Here is a 13,317-nt window from a genome sequence, read left to right on the forward strand (position 1 = left end):
TGACGAACGGTGTGTGTAAGGGACACCGTCAGGAGGCTGTGAGGAGAATGCTACGCACTCACCGACAAGAGAAACGTGAGAAACTTTTACCGGAGGCCGCTCCCCGCCCACGGTCGCACGCAGCCACGCCCGCGGTCCCCCGCCCTTTTGAGACAGGTCCGTTACCTCAAGTCGCCGTTGCGACGACATGTAAAACGGCTGCAGTGGCCTGGACACTGCCCCCTGTCTCCTTCCACAGCTGCGGCCCTGCCATCACCGGCCTCAGTGGATGCCACCTCGCCATAGGCGGCAATAGAGGCCCCCGTCCCGTCTACGAGGGGACCCTGAGCAGAGGCCGGCTGAACGTCATTTGGGGAACTGCGTCATCACTGCACTGTGAGACAAGAGCCGGTAAAAGATGTCCTGAAAGCCCCACCAGCACAGATTCTTCAGGGCCTGTTGTGCCCCACCAGCACAGAGTCTTCAGGGCCTGTTGTGCCCCACCAGCACAGATTCTTCAGGGCCTGTTGTGCCCCACCAGCACAGAGTCTTCAGGGCCTGTTGTGCCCCACCAGCACAGAGTCTTCAGGGCCTGTTGTGCCCCATTAGCACATATCCTTCAGGGCCTGTTGTGCCCCACCAGCACAGAGTCTTCAGGGCCTGTTGTGCCCCACCAGCACAGATCCTTCAGGGCCTGTTGTGCCCCATCAGCACAGTTTCTTCAGGGCCTGTCAAGCTCAAATCATCCCGGGACAACGAGGCGTCAAGGCAGCCGCATTCAGTGACCTCTAAGCGGTCGCACCTGTGAACCCGAGCGACGTCTGGAAGGATAAGTGAACTATAGGAAATAAGGACTCATAGTTTGGGCCATACGTGGCCTTCGACGCCCAGACTAGCCGGGTTAGTCGCATTGAATATAAGAAATCTATTGTTTATTTTGTTGAGTCCCTGCGAGGACAGATTGTTGTTACCCCTGTTACTTGTTCAGCATAGCCGCAGCGGCTCCAAGTTATAAAAGTTGATTTCACAAGTCATACCTTGTCTCGTGTCTCATCACTGCATCCTGAGAACCTGCTCAACCCTACATTTCTGTACTCATTGAGCTCCATTTCTTTGTTTCATGTACTTGACAGCACTGTGGCTCAGGAGCTAGCACTGGGGTCCTGGGTTCAAATCCCACCAAGGGCATCATCTACAAGGAGTTGGATACTCTCTCCATGTTTCTGTGGGTTTCCTCCAGGCTCTTCGGGTTCCTCCCGCACTCCAAAGACATACTGATAGGGAATCAAGATTGTGAGCCCCAATGAGTGCGGATAATGTCTGTAAAGTGCTGCAGAATATGATAGCGCTATATAAGCAATGCATAATAATGAATAGCCTGGCCTGCTACTGGTGGGTTCTCTTCAATAGCATGCCTGACAAAGATAAGTGCTTCCATACAGTCTACTGAAAACGCTATGTTCCAAGAACAGTAACAGTGAAAATGACCTGTATACCTACATAATATCTAAATCCCAAGCTTTTTTATGAAGCAAGCCTATGCAGGTCATGGGCCACAAGGTTTATACAGATTTACCAGCATTTCCATACAACCCTTTAATGTCACCAGATAAGTCATTTTGTGCACGCAGTGGTGACCAAGCAGATATGAAGCTCTGCTGCTGTCTTTCAAAATTATGGCTGTATCTCCCATGGCAATATGTCATTTCATTTGCCTATAAAAATCTACAAGCCCATCTGTTGAGTGAAATTATTTCAATTTATATTGCAATATTATATTCCAGCATAACAGCTGTACAGCATTGCAGCTCTAGTGCTTTTCATTACCGAGTATACTACATACCTGTATATCAGTAGTAAAGAACATCCATATAATTACAGAATCACATTTTTCTGGGATTATTGTAGGATACACAGCTAATGAATCCATCTGTAAGGCCATATTGATAAAATCAACCAGTCATATAAATTATTCGGATTTTTAATGTAAAATATCAGTAAAAAAAACTAAAAGAAGCATTTTGGTCCTGATGATACATAATTATAGTATTCATGTAAAGCAGAGTACACAGTTGCATTAAAGCATTTTTTAAAATATTTTTCATTATTAGTCTATGCATTAGAAAGACCATCAATGTATGATTAGCAAGATCTGAAACCTAGGACACAACCTGATACTGAAGCTCATTCCCCTTCATGTGAATGCATCTGAGCTACAGTACCAGAAATAGCACTGTACACTTTCTTTCTGGTGACCGTGATCAGAAATTCATGGTCTATACCAGGGGTCTCAATCACTCAAACATGTGGACTCTGAGGCTGCCAACTGCAGCCCAAGGGGCACTTGCGCTCCCAAGATATCCTCGGGACAGCAGAGAACAGGCCAAAAGAGGAGCACTGGTTCACAAGCAGAGACGGCCCCATCATCAGCGAATTACATACATGCGTCACTTGTCCACTAGACTTGCTCAGCCTCGCTCTCTACAATAGTGAGGACGAGCACATGTAGTTGGAATGTGGCCGAAAATATGCAATTATGAAAATATAATCATGTAACCTCGTGTTCTCATCTGCAAAACCAGAGAATCCTGACAGCGTGCGGTGCGGTGGTAAAGTGGTGTAGGTCCTCAACAAGCACTAGATATCAAGCTGTTTAGCCAAATGAAAATTAGTCTGGAAGTGCATTGGGGGCGCTCCCTTCCAAGAACATTTCCATGTGGCTTGAAAGCTTGGCTTCTCAGTAGTGCACTAGGACCTATACAACCATCATAGAAATAGTGTTAGTAATAAAATCGTCCTGACAAGTTCCCTTTAATATAATCATGCAGAGTTAATATCATCCGGGGGTTTAGATGCGCATCATGATAACAACCCATTTCCATTATAAATTTGCCATCTTTCCCATGTAACCTTAACAAGATATATGCCATATTATGATTTCTTATTACGTCCTGTTATAAAGCAATTTTTAGATCTACTTGTTTTCTCCATACAGTAAAGCTGGCAAGTGGCAATACATTTGTGTCTAATAAGTGATGCCAGGGACCATTTACATGGATGCCTGTGGTGAGAATTCTTAATAGAAATCCTTAGCGATCTTAACAAAGTAGTGATTTAATAACAGCAAATCACAACATGAACCTGACGGAGTAAAACAAATGAGATAATAAAGGAAGTAAATAAACTTAATATTAGCATACCCTTAGTTAATAATGGGGTCAGCTCCTAAAGTCACGCTATGTCTACCTTTCTCGAGTACTCATTAAAAAGAACTATTTCTTGCTTCCTGCGGGGCTGAAGGCCTTGTGTACGTTGTCAGATATATTTGTCTTGCAGCAGGCATTAACCTTTGATATGCGGGGATTCAGCCAACATGAAGTGTGATGAACACTAATTTACTGCAGCAGAAATCATTTATAGACCTGGATGCCGCAGCTGGCAAATAGATGTCTGAGCCGTGCACAACCGGAGAACATCATTTTAACATCAGCTTTGGGAACACTAGCTGCAAATGAAGTGAATATGATCTTAGTGTAATACATGGGAATGCTACAGTGATCATGGAGAAGGCCCAGCATGCTTATTTATTGTAGTCAAGGGTATGGCTATGTTCATATTATGCTTCTGCTACACGTTTGTGGCTCGGTCAGAGCTTCTGTCTTCAACTTCTCCGCCTTCCTAAAGGCCCCGTCACACTAAGCGATATCGCTTAAGCGTCACCGATTTTGTGTCGCAGCAGCGATATTGCTAGCGATATCGCTATATGTGACACTTACCTCCGACCGGCTCCCCCGCTGTCTATTGCTGATCGCGCGAGAACGTCCTGGGCTGTTTCTTGGCGGCGACTTCCTGCTGGGCTTCCTGCTGGCGCCGACGAGCGACACGTGGACGTGGGCGGGAGGACGTCTTCATCGCCGCGTCTGACAGGTAAGTAATGACCCCCGACCGCTGCTACGTTGCTGTTTGGCAGTTCACTAGCGACCATTTAGCGATGCACCAGCGATCCTGACCGGTTCGTATCGTGGTCGGGATCACTGGTGCATTGCTAAATGAGACGGGACCCTAAGACCAGGTTCTGCATGGAGACTCAGTGGTTAGCATTCTAGACTTGCAGCACTGGGGTCTTGGGGTCCAATCCCACCAATGACAACATCTGCAAGGAGTTTGTATGTTCATTCTCACCAGGTTTGCATGGGTTTCTTTTGGGTTCTCTGGTTTCCTCCCACGCTCCAAAGACATACTTATAGGGAATCTAGATTGTGAGACCCAATAGGGACATTGATGATAATATCTGGAAAGCGCTGCGGAAGTAATGGCGCTATTTAATTAAAATAAATAATAAATTACATCTCTTCCACGCATCTGTGACTTTGTACAACTTCCATCTGAAACCTCGAAAAAAGGGGTTTGGATGGAATTCTCTAAAGAGCCATTCACTCTAATGAGGCAGACGGAGTGATTTTGGCCTGTGTTCTGGCAATACCAAGGGCATAAAACTTGATAATTGCTCAGGTAATTAGAATACAAATCATCACTTATGTCAATAAAAGTAAATTCACATATTCGTGTCATGTTTTTAGGGACTTGTAGGTGACCTCAATGCGCACTGGTGTAAATATCAGAATAGCAGATATATCAGCTGCTACAGGACCCAGAAACTAATGGAAAACCAAAGAAATGAGCCGGAGCATACGCTAGTATGCGTGCAGTATGTAAGATGCAAATTGTAAAGCGCTGCGGAATATGTTAGCGCTATATAAAAATAAAGATTATTATTATTATTATTATTATTATTATACTGTGGCCATTTCACAGACAAAACCCAAGAAAAGGGATTTGTAGGTGACTTCAATGCACATTGGTGTAAATACTCAACCAAATGAAACTAATGGGGGTGGACATCTCATTGAAGAAGTTTTCCATTTTCAGGAAAAAAGTAAGGGACAGGCAGGTTATGATTTAAAATAATACAATAAGTGTTATCTGAGAAACCCTGTCTTAGTTTGCAAGACTTCTACAGTGGTATCTTGTCTACAACACATGACCACTACAGCCAATCAGTCACCCAAATGCAGGGGTCAGGAAATGGGAATGGGAGGCACACTGATGACATCTTTGTCAATGGGGCTCATTAGGTGAGGTGGATTCTCAAAGCCTAAGGTCTAGGTGGGCATATGGGCCACAGGTGTCAGTGCAGCAAAGGGGTGAGGCAGGCAGACAAAAGATGGTTGAAGAGGTACTGAAGACCGCATGCAGACAGATGACTGAAGAACTGGAAGTCGCAGGCAGACAGGAGACATCCTGAGAAGCGTAAACAGCTTGGAGAGTTACTGAAAGCCACAGGCAAACAGGAGACTGGGGAACTGGAAACAGCAGGCAGCCAGGAGACGTCCGGGAGACCACAGACAGGAAGCTGTGCACAAACTAAAATAATACCAAGACACAAGTGTGTGCCTTATTTAGACCTAGGAAGCACAACACATGGGAGCAAGCCGATCTACTTGCAAAGCCCGACATAGAGTACAAGAAAATTTAGCAGACCGGAGTGTGTGGAGCAGTAGGGTGGTCTTCAAGAAAAGCTAACATTTTTACTTTATTATTTAATACTATTGGTACTTTTCATCTTTTATTTAAAACTTTGTGTAATATTTTTGTTAATACATTCTAATGCGGATAATCTTACACAGTAGGAAAAATATATTCCAGATGATAATTTACAGCAATCATGATAGATGAACAGCACTTCCTTGTATTCTAGTTAAAATACTCATTGATGCATTAATTAAATATGTTATGTTGATTAACCAGAATTAAGAATTTCAAGATTGTGCGCTTCCATCTGGGCCTTTTAGTCTTTTATCTTTATAGTTGTTTGTAATTTAAATGTGCAAAGCAATTTTTTATGTTGGACGACACATTAACTGCATGAAAACAGAAGGACTTAAAAGTAAGTGGAGAAATAAACTCTTGTAAACTTTTTTGATTCTTACCATGGAAACATGCTCTAAATTCTTTATGATTAGTGGAAACATTCTGACCTTGTCCTGCTCGCACAGCGGATTGGTTTTTCGCACAGTATCAGCATGGGCAACTCTAAGTCTGTGCAGTGTCCTTTGGACCAATCCGAGAAAATTATTTTAAAAGCTTATCAATGCAGAACATGATATCATCACAAAGCATTTGTGTCTAATGTCTTGTAAAGGAACCTTAGGGTCAATTATTTTTTAAATTCTGCAGGCATAGATGTGCCATGATTAGCTGTTATGGTCATGTGATATGATGGGATGTCTCAATGGGCAGAGGAAGACCCAATATAGTGTTTTCTGGTATGCTGTGAAGTAATTTTCTGAAATGTAATTGAGTCTTGGAAAAATTGTAAAATTTGAGAGTCCTTAGTGGTTGATACCTTTTAATGGCTAACTGAAAAGATAGTAGCAAATAGCAGCTTCCGAGACGCCTCCAGTCTCTTCATTAAGCTCAGCATAACACAAAATCTGAAGGAACACATATTTATACACAACAGGACACAGAACAATGCAGTAAATTACACAAGTAAAGTGAAGCAGGACTATCAATACAGTTGTGGCTGTAAATATTGGAGCAGTTCATTGATAAGGAGTGTGAAAGTTTTATTGTCCCCTGATTGAGGTCGAATCCAGGGTTGTGATGTCCTCATGAGGATGTGGACTGTCTTACTCCATCCCTACCCTGAAGACAATTGCGACGTGAATAAGTGTAATATGAACAGTTTAATGCGCTTTATGCGTATAATGTGTATGTGTATAAATCTACGTAATAGGTTATGGTAATATGTTGAATAGCGAGTCAAATGTGGAAACCCCATAATACTGTATAAAGAAAAGTGTTTTATAGATGAAAATGAAGCAAGGATTATTAGTAATATAGTGTAGAGATAGGAAATAGATAAGGAATAGTTAATGTTAGCTACAGGCCCAAAGATGGGCGGGTAATAGTGTTAGTAAAAGGAGAGGTACTTCATAGTTATGGTTGGTTAGGAGTAGTGGAAGGTTTAAGGAAGTTTGTCGTGGTGTTCAAGTGTAGTGGGCTGCTAGGGCCAACATGGGTCTATCAATTGGGGAGTTGATTTTCATACAACTCTTCCATACGGATCTTTTCCTTGGGCTCGGGACCTTGAGATTGGCATCGGGGCCATCAGGCATGCCGCACCTGCAGGTCTGCAGGGGAAGGTGGACTCGGATCCTCAAAAGCACAACTATCCCACTCGGGCACCATATGTAGAAACACATAAATCCATGTGACACATTATTCCCTGTTCTGAACGTGTCAAAGGCTGTCATAAGTTGGTACTCCCAGATTTGTATCTTTGAGATTTGAAGTTACCTTTCAATAGTAGCAATTTCATGTCCATGATACTGTGGTAAGGCTAAAAAATGTTTGGCCACAGGTAGATATAGTTTTTATTCTTTAATTGTGTGGTGATGAGAATTCATTTGTCTTCTCAGCTCTTCTAAGATCTATTTGAGACCATAGGGAGAGATTAAACTAGCCTATCGTCACACCTTACCGGCTTCTCCCATCATTGCTACAGTTGATTGACAGTTCTTTCCTGTGTATGTACATAGGGAGAGACGTGTCAGACTGGGATGAGGCCAGACTAGTTTTGTTTCTGTCTATGGTCGCCAGAGGATCTTAAAACTAATATATTTTCTCTGAAATGTCAGATTGTTTCAGAGAAAAACATACCTGTCTGCAATCGTGCAGCGAGGCTCTGATTCATGAATCCACTGATAGGTTCCCTTCTATGTACATTAAAATATACTAACATTTCTTATCTTGTATTTTTCTTCTGCTACAACCTAAGAATCTGTTTACACAGGCAGACCGGTGGCACTTCAGGATCTCCGATTGGTAAACTTTTACTGATTGATAGTTTTTAATAGCCTGATTACAAATGCAAACTAAAGTAAACGATGCATACTGAGGAGCAGCGTAGCTACTGGGGTGCAAAGGGAGCGGTCACCTGCAGGCTGCACGATCTGAGGGGTCCACCCAGAGATATGCTACTGTAACTGTATCAGAGTGAACAGGTTGCCCATACAGTAAGGGTACCGTTACACTTAGCGATGCACCAGCGATCCCGACAACGATATGGATCGCTGGTGCATCGCTAAGTGGTCGCTAGTGAGCTGCCAAACAGGCAGATCTCACCAGCGACAGAGCAGGGGTCGGGGGTCGCTACTTACCTGTCAGACGCGGCGATCCTGACGTCCTCCCGCCCGCGTCCACGCGTCGCTCGTCTGCACCACAGGAAGCCCAGCAGGAAGCGCCCGACGAGAAATGATCCAGGACGTTTTCGCGCAACCAGCGATGAGCAGCGGGGGGAGCCGGTTGGAGGTAAGTATCAGACATAGCGATATCGCTAGCAATATCGCTGCTACGTCACAAAATCGGTGACATTACAGCGATACTGCTAGCGATATCGCTATGTGTAACGGGGGCTTTATACTCAATCTCCGTGCACAGCCACATGGCCACTATGGGGCCTTTGAGCAGGGGGGGGTCTGACGGTGCTAGCACTGGACCCCCGCCGATCCTCGCAAATTCAACTGTATTGGCTGGATGCTGATACAATAGAAAGAAATGATGAAACACACTCCCTCTCCCACCATTCCCTCTCTGAATCTGATGTCAATGACGCAGATTGTGACAGTAGGTGTGATGATGTCAGTACATGGTGCCCGTTTTGCTGAGATGAGCAAATGAGGAGGAGAGGTGAGTATTTTTTTATGGGGAGTGCTTTATACTGTATGGAGGCCTAAGAGGAGTGCATTACACTATATAGAAGCCTTTGGGGAGTGCATTATACTATATAGAGGCCTTTGGGGAGTGCATTATACTGTATAGAGGTTTTAGGGAATGCATTATTATTATTATTATTATTATTATTTATTTATATAGCATCATTAATTCCATGGTGCTCTGTACATGAGAAGGGGGTTATATACAAAATTATAGATATCTTTAACCATAAACAAATTTACAATGACAGACTGGTGCAGAGGAGAGAGAACCCTGTCCTTGCGGATTTACATTCTACGGGATAGTGGGGAAGAGACAGAATGTCGGGGGTGCAGCAGCTCTGTTGGTGATGAGGCGGCAGCTCGGGAGGGGATGAGGTGGCAGAATGGTTATTGCAGGCATACATTATACGGTATAGAGACCTATGGGGAGTGCATTATACTATATAGAGGCCCATAGGGAGTGTATTATACTATATGAAGGCCTAAGGGAGTGCATGATACTATATAAAAGCCTATGGGGAGTGCATGATACTATATAGAGGCATATGGGTGTGCAATATACTGTATGGAGGCCTAGGGGTAATATTACACTATATGGAGGCCTATGGAAAATTCATTATACAATATAGAGGCCTATGGGGAATGCATTGCATTATATGGAGACCTACGTGGCATCTATTATACCATATGGAGGCCTATGGGGATTGCATTATACTGTATGAAGGCCTATAGAGAGTGCATTATACTTTATGGAGGACTAAGGGATGCATTATACTATAAAGAGGCCTATGGGGAATGCATTACACTATATAGATGCCTATGCGGAGTGCAGTATGCATTAAGGGGATATATGAGGACGGTGATTGAAATGTGAGAAGTGGGATGTGTCTTTGTTGTAATCTCTGCAGCTGAGTCTTGGCTTGAAGAAGTTGTCATGTCAGTCTGGGCCAAATGGAAAAGACGGGAAAAATGAATGACTCCATCAGAAGGGGCTTCAACTGTAAGTCACTATCTGTAACTGTGCTTTAATATCATATGTTTTGCAGCACTGGTATCTACCACTATATGGTCACTATATGGTGATGATATCAGTGTTGGTCTTTGTATAGAGATTTTTCTTAGTAATAGCATGGATAATCATTCACCAACCTGTTTACACTGAAATACTATCATGAAATGAGTTTTCTCAAGAATGTAAAGGCTACCCTAGGTTATAGCCCAGAGCTGCATTAACAATTCTTCAGGTTTTAGAACTTACATTTTCTAGTTTATCCAGCTGGTTCAGTGTCAGCATAAAGCTTAAAGAGCATTCCCCATCAAAATGTTATCCTCTTATTATATTGCAGTACTAATATTATATAGCACTGTGTACTTACAGTTGCTCATTTTGTCCTTCTACCCAGCTAATTATTCTCTTTTCCATTAGGTCTGTGACATCACATAATTAAAAACATATTAGCTAAATCCTTTTAAGCTCTATGTAGAAACGGGAGGTCTCTTTTCCTGTGCGAGTCACCATTAGAACTACAATTTTACATCACTGTAAAAGTCCCAGGCAGGGGAAGGAGGGGAGTAGCTGGGTCAGGAGTTGAATTGGGGGATGCACGGAAGATTGAACTACATAGAGCTTAGAAGGATTCAGCTATCCTGTTTTTATTTACGTGATGTCATAGATCTAATGAAAAGAGAGCAATCAACTGGGTAGAAAGGCAAAATGAGCAATTGTAAGTACACAGTCCTATATAATATGATGATTGTAATATATTAAAAGGGTAAAAACTTTGATGGGAGGAGGAGTGCTTCTTTAATCTACAGTAGATTGACTTCTAGGATGAGTATCCTCTATATCAGGCACTATATAATAATTTCACATAGGATAAAATGATGGTTCTGCTGAATTAAAGGAGCCCTGTCAAATGGTTAGACGACAAGTTTGTTGACAGGTTTCCGTGGACAGCCAGAAAAATTGTCAATGTTGCTCTGGACTATAACGCAGGCTGCAACTAATCATCAGTACAATATAACCATTATGTAATGTGCCGAAGTGTACAGTATTTTCTGTAAGATATTTCTTCTACACATTTTAGGCATTATATTGTAAAGTTCAGTTCCACATTAGGTCTATGAAGTTAAAATTAGCTGGTATATGTGCTGGGTAAACTATATTTACTGAAAATCTACCGTATTATTTCTTGGGTATTTTTCAACAGCAGTTACACATCTGCATCCTTCTTCACTTTCCCCTGAGGCAACATCTTCCAATAGTCAGAAGTGTGATGTGCGGAGCGTGGGCTAAGATAAGCTCTTTCGTTTGGTAACATAGAGGATATATTTTGAGGTGTTAAATGAAAGTAGACCAAGGACGTCTGTGCTTCACCGGTGTTTGCTACTGGGCTGAAAACTATATTGTTGTCTTGCAATAAATGCTACATGTAAGGGCAACCTACACGATAATCAATATGTACTATACACTCTATGTAATCTCTACATAACATATATACTGTATATACTGTTGTGGCCAAAAGTATTGACACCCCTGCAATTTTGTCAGATAATACTCAGTTTCTTCCTGAAAATGATTGCAAACACGCATTCTTTGGTATTATTATCTTCATTTAATTTGTCTTAAATGAAAAAACACAAAAGAGAATGAAGCAAAAAGCAAAACATTGATCATTTCACACAAAACTCCAAAAACGGGGCAGACAAAAGTATTGGCACCCTCAGCCTAATACTTGGTTGCACAACCTTTAGCCAAAATAACTGCGACCAACCGCCTCCGATAACCATCAATGAGTTTCTTACAATGCTCTGCTGGAATTTTAGACCATTCTTCTTTGGTAAACTGCTCCAGGTCCCTGATATTTGAAGGGTGCCTTCTCCAAACTGCCATTTTTAGATCTCTCCACAGGTGTTCTATGGGATTCAGGTCTGGACTCATTGCTGGCCACCAGTCTCCAGTGCTTTCTCTCAAACCATTTTCTAGTGCTTTTTGAAGTGTGTTTTGGGTCATTGTCCTGCTGGAAGACCCATGCCATGACCTCTGAGGGAGACCCAGCTTTCTCACACTGGGCCCTACATTATGCTGCAAAATTTGTTGGTAGTCTACAGACTTCATAAGCCATGCACATGGTCAAGCAGTCCAGTGCCAGAGGCAGCAAAGCAACCCCAAAACATCAGGGAACCTCCGCCATGTTTGACTGTAGGGACCGTGTTTTTTCTTTGAATGCCTCTTTTTTCTCCTGTAAACTCTAAGTTGATGCCTTTGCCCAAAAAGCTCTACTTTTGTCTCATCTGACCAGAGAACATTCTTCCAAAACGTTTTAGGCTTTTTCAGGTAAGTTTTGGCAAACTCCAGCCTGGCTTTTTTATGTCTCGGGGTAAGAAGTGGGGTCTTCCTGGGTCTCCTACCATACAGTCCCTTTTCAGACACCGACGGATAGTACAGGTTGACACTGTTGTACCCTCGGACTGCAGGGCAGCTTGAACTTGTTTGGATGTTAGTCGAGGTTCTTTATCCAACATCCGCACAATCTTGCGTTGAAATCTCTTGTCAATTTTTCTTTTCCGTCCAAATCTAGGGAGGTTAGCCACAGTGCCATAGGCTTTAAACTTCTTGATGACACTGCGCACAGTAGACACAGGAACATTCAGGTCTTTGGAGATGGACTTGTAGCCTTGAGATTGCTCATGCTTCCTCACAATTTGGTTTCTCAAGTCCTCAGACAGTTCTTTGGTCTTCTTTCTTTTCTCCATGCTCAATGTGGTACACACAAGGACACAGGACAGAGGTTGAGTCAACTTTAATCCATGTCAACTGGCTGCAAGTGTGATTTAGTTATTGCCAACACCTGTTAGGTGCCACAGGTAAGTTACAGGTGCTGTTAATTACACAAATTAGAGAAGCATCACATGATTTTTCGAACAGTGCCAATACTTTTGTCCACCCTCTTTTTTATGTTTGGTGTGGAATTATATCCAATTTGGCTTTAGGACAATTCTTTTTGTGTTTTTTCATTTAAGACAAATTAAATGAAGATAATAATAACAAAGAATTTGTGTTTGCAATAATTTTCAGGAAGAAACTGAGTATTATCTGACAAAATTGCAGGGATGTCAATACTTTTGGCCACAACTGTACATCCTGGTGGCTTCATGATTGGCTAATGGCTATAAGGGACCTATGAAGAAGTTTACAAAGAAAGATGAAGGAGCCAACATTACTAAAAATGGCACACGTTGGACTCTCAGATGTTGGACTTCCATAAAAATCGCTGAATATCTTTCCTTGGATTGGCAATTACATGCAGCTTGTAGCTCTTAGGCTGTGTTCACATACAAGCTGTAAACTCTGTCCAGAGCCTATATTACAGATTACATTGCATTTTACTGAAAATAGCAGAGCTCGGAGTATGGGTAAAGTGGCAGAACCCAACAAGCTCCTTAAAAGTCAGATGGGTCCATTGCCTGCCATTCGTGTTTATTACGTGAAGGATCTGTGCTGCATTTTTTATCATAAACAAATATGTGAACAGAGTCCGATTTATGTGGCTCT

Source organism: Dendrobates tinctorius, unplaced genomic scaffold (assembly GCF_039654945.1).
Source record: "Dendrobates tinctorius isolate UK_male_01 unplaced genomic scaffold, ASM3965494v1 ptg000129l, whole genome shotgun sequence".
Classification (NCBI taxonomy): domain Eukaryota; kingdom Metazoa; phylum Chordata; class Amphibia; order Anura; family Dendrobatidae; genus Dendrobates; species Dendrobates tinctorius.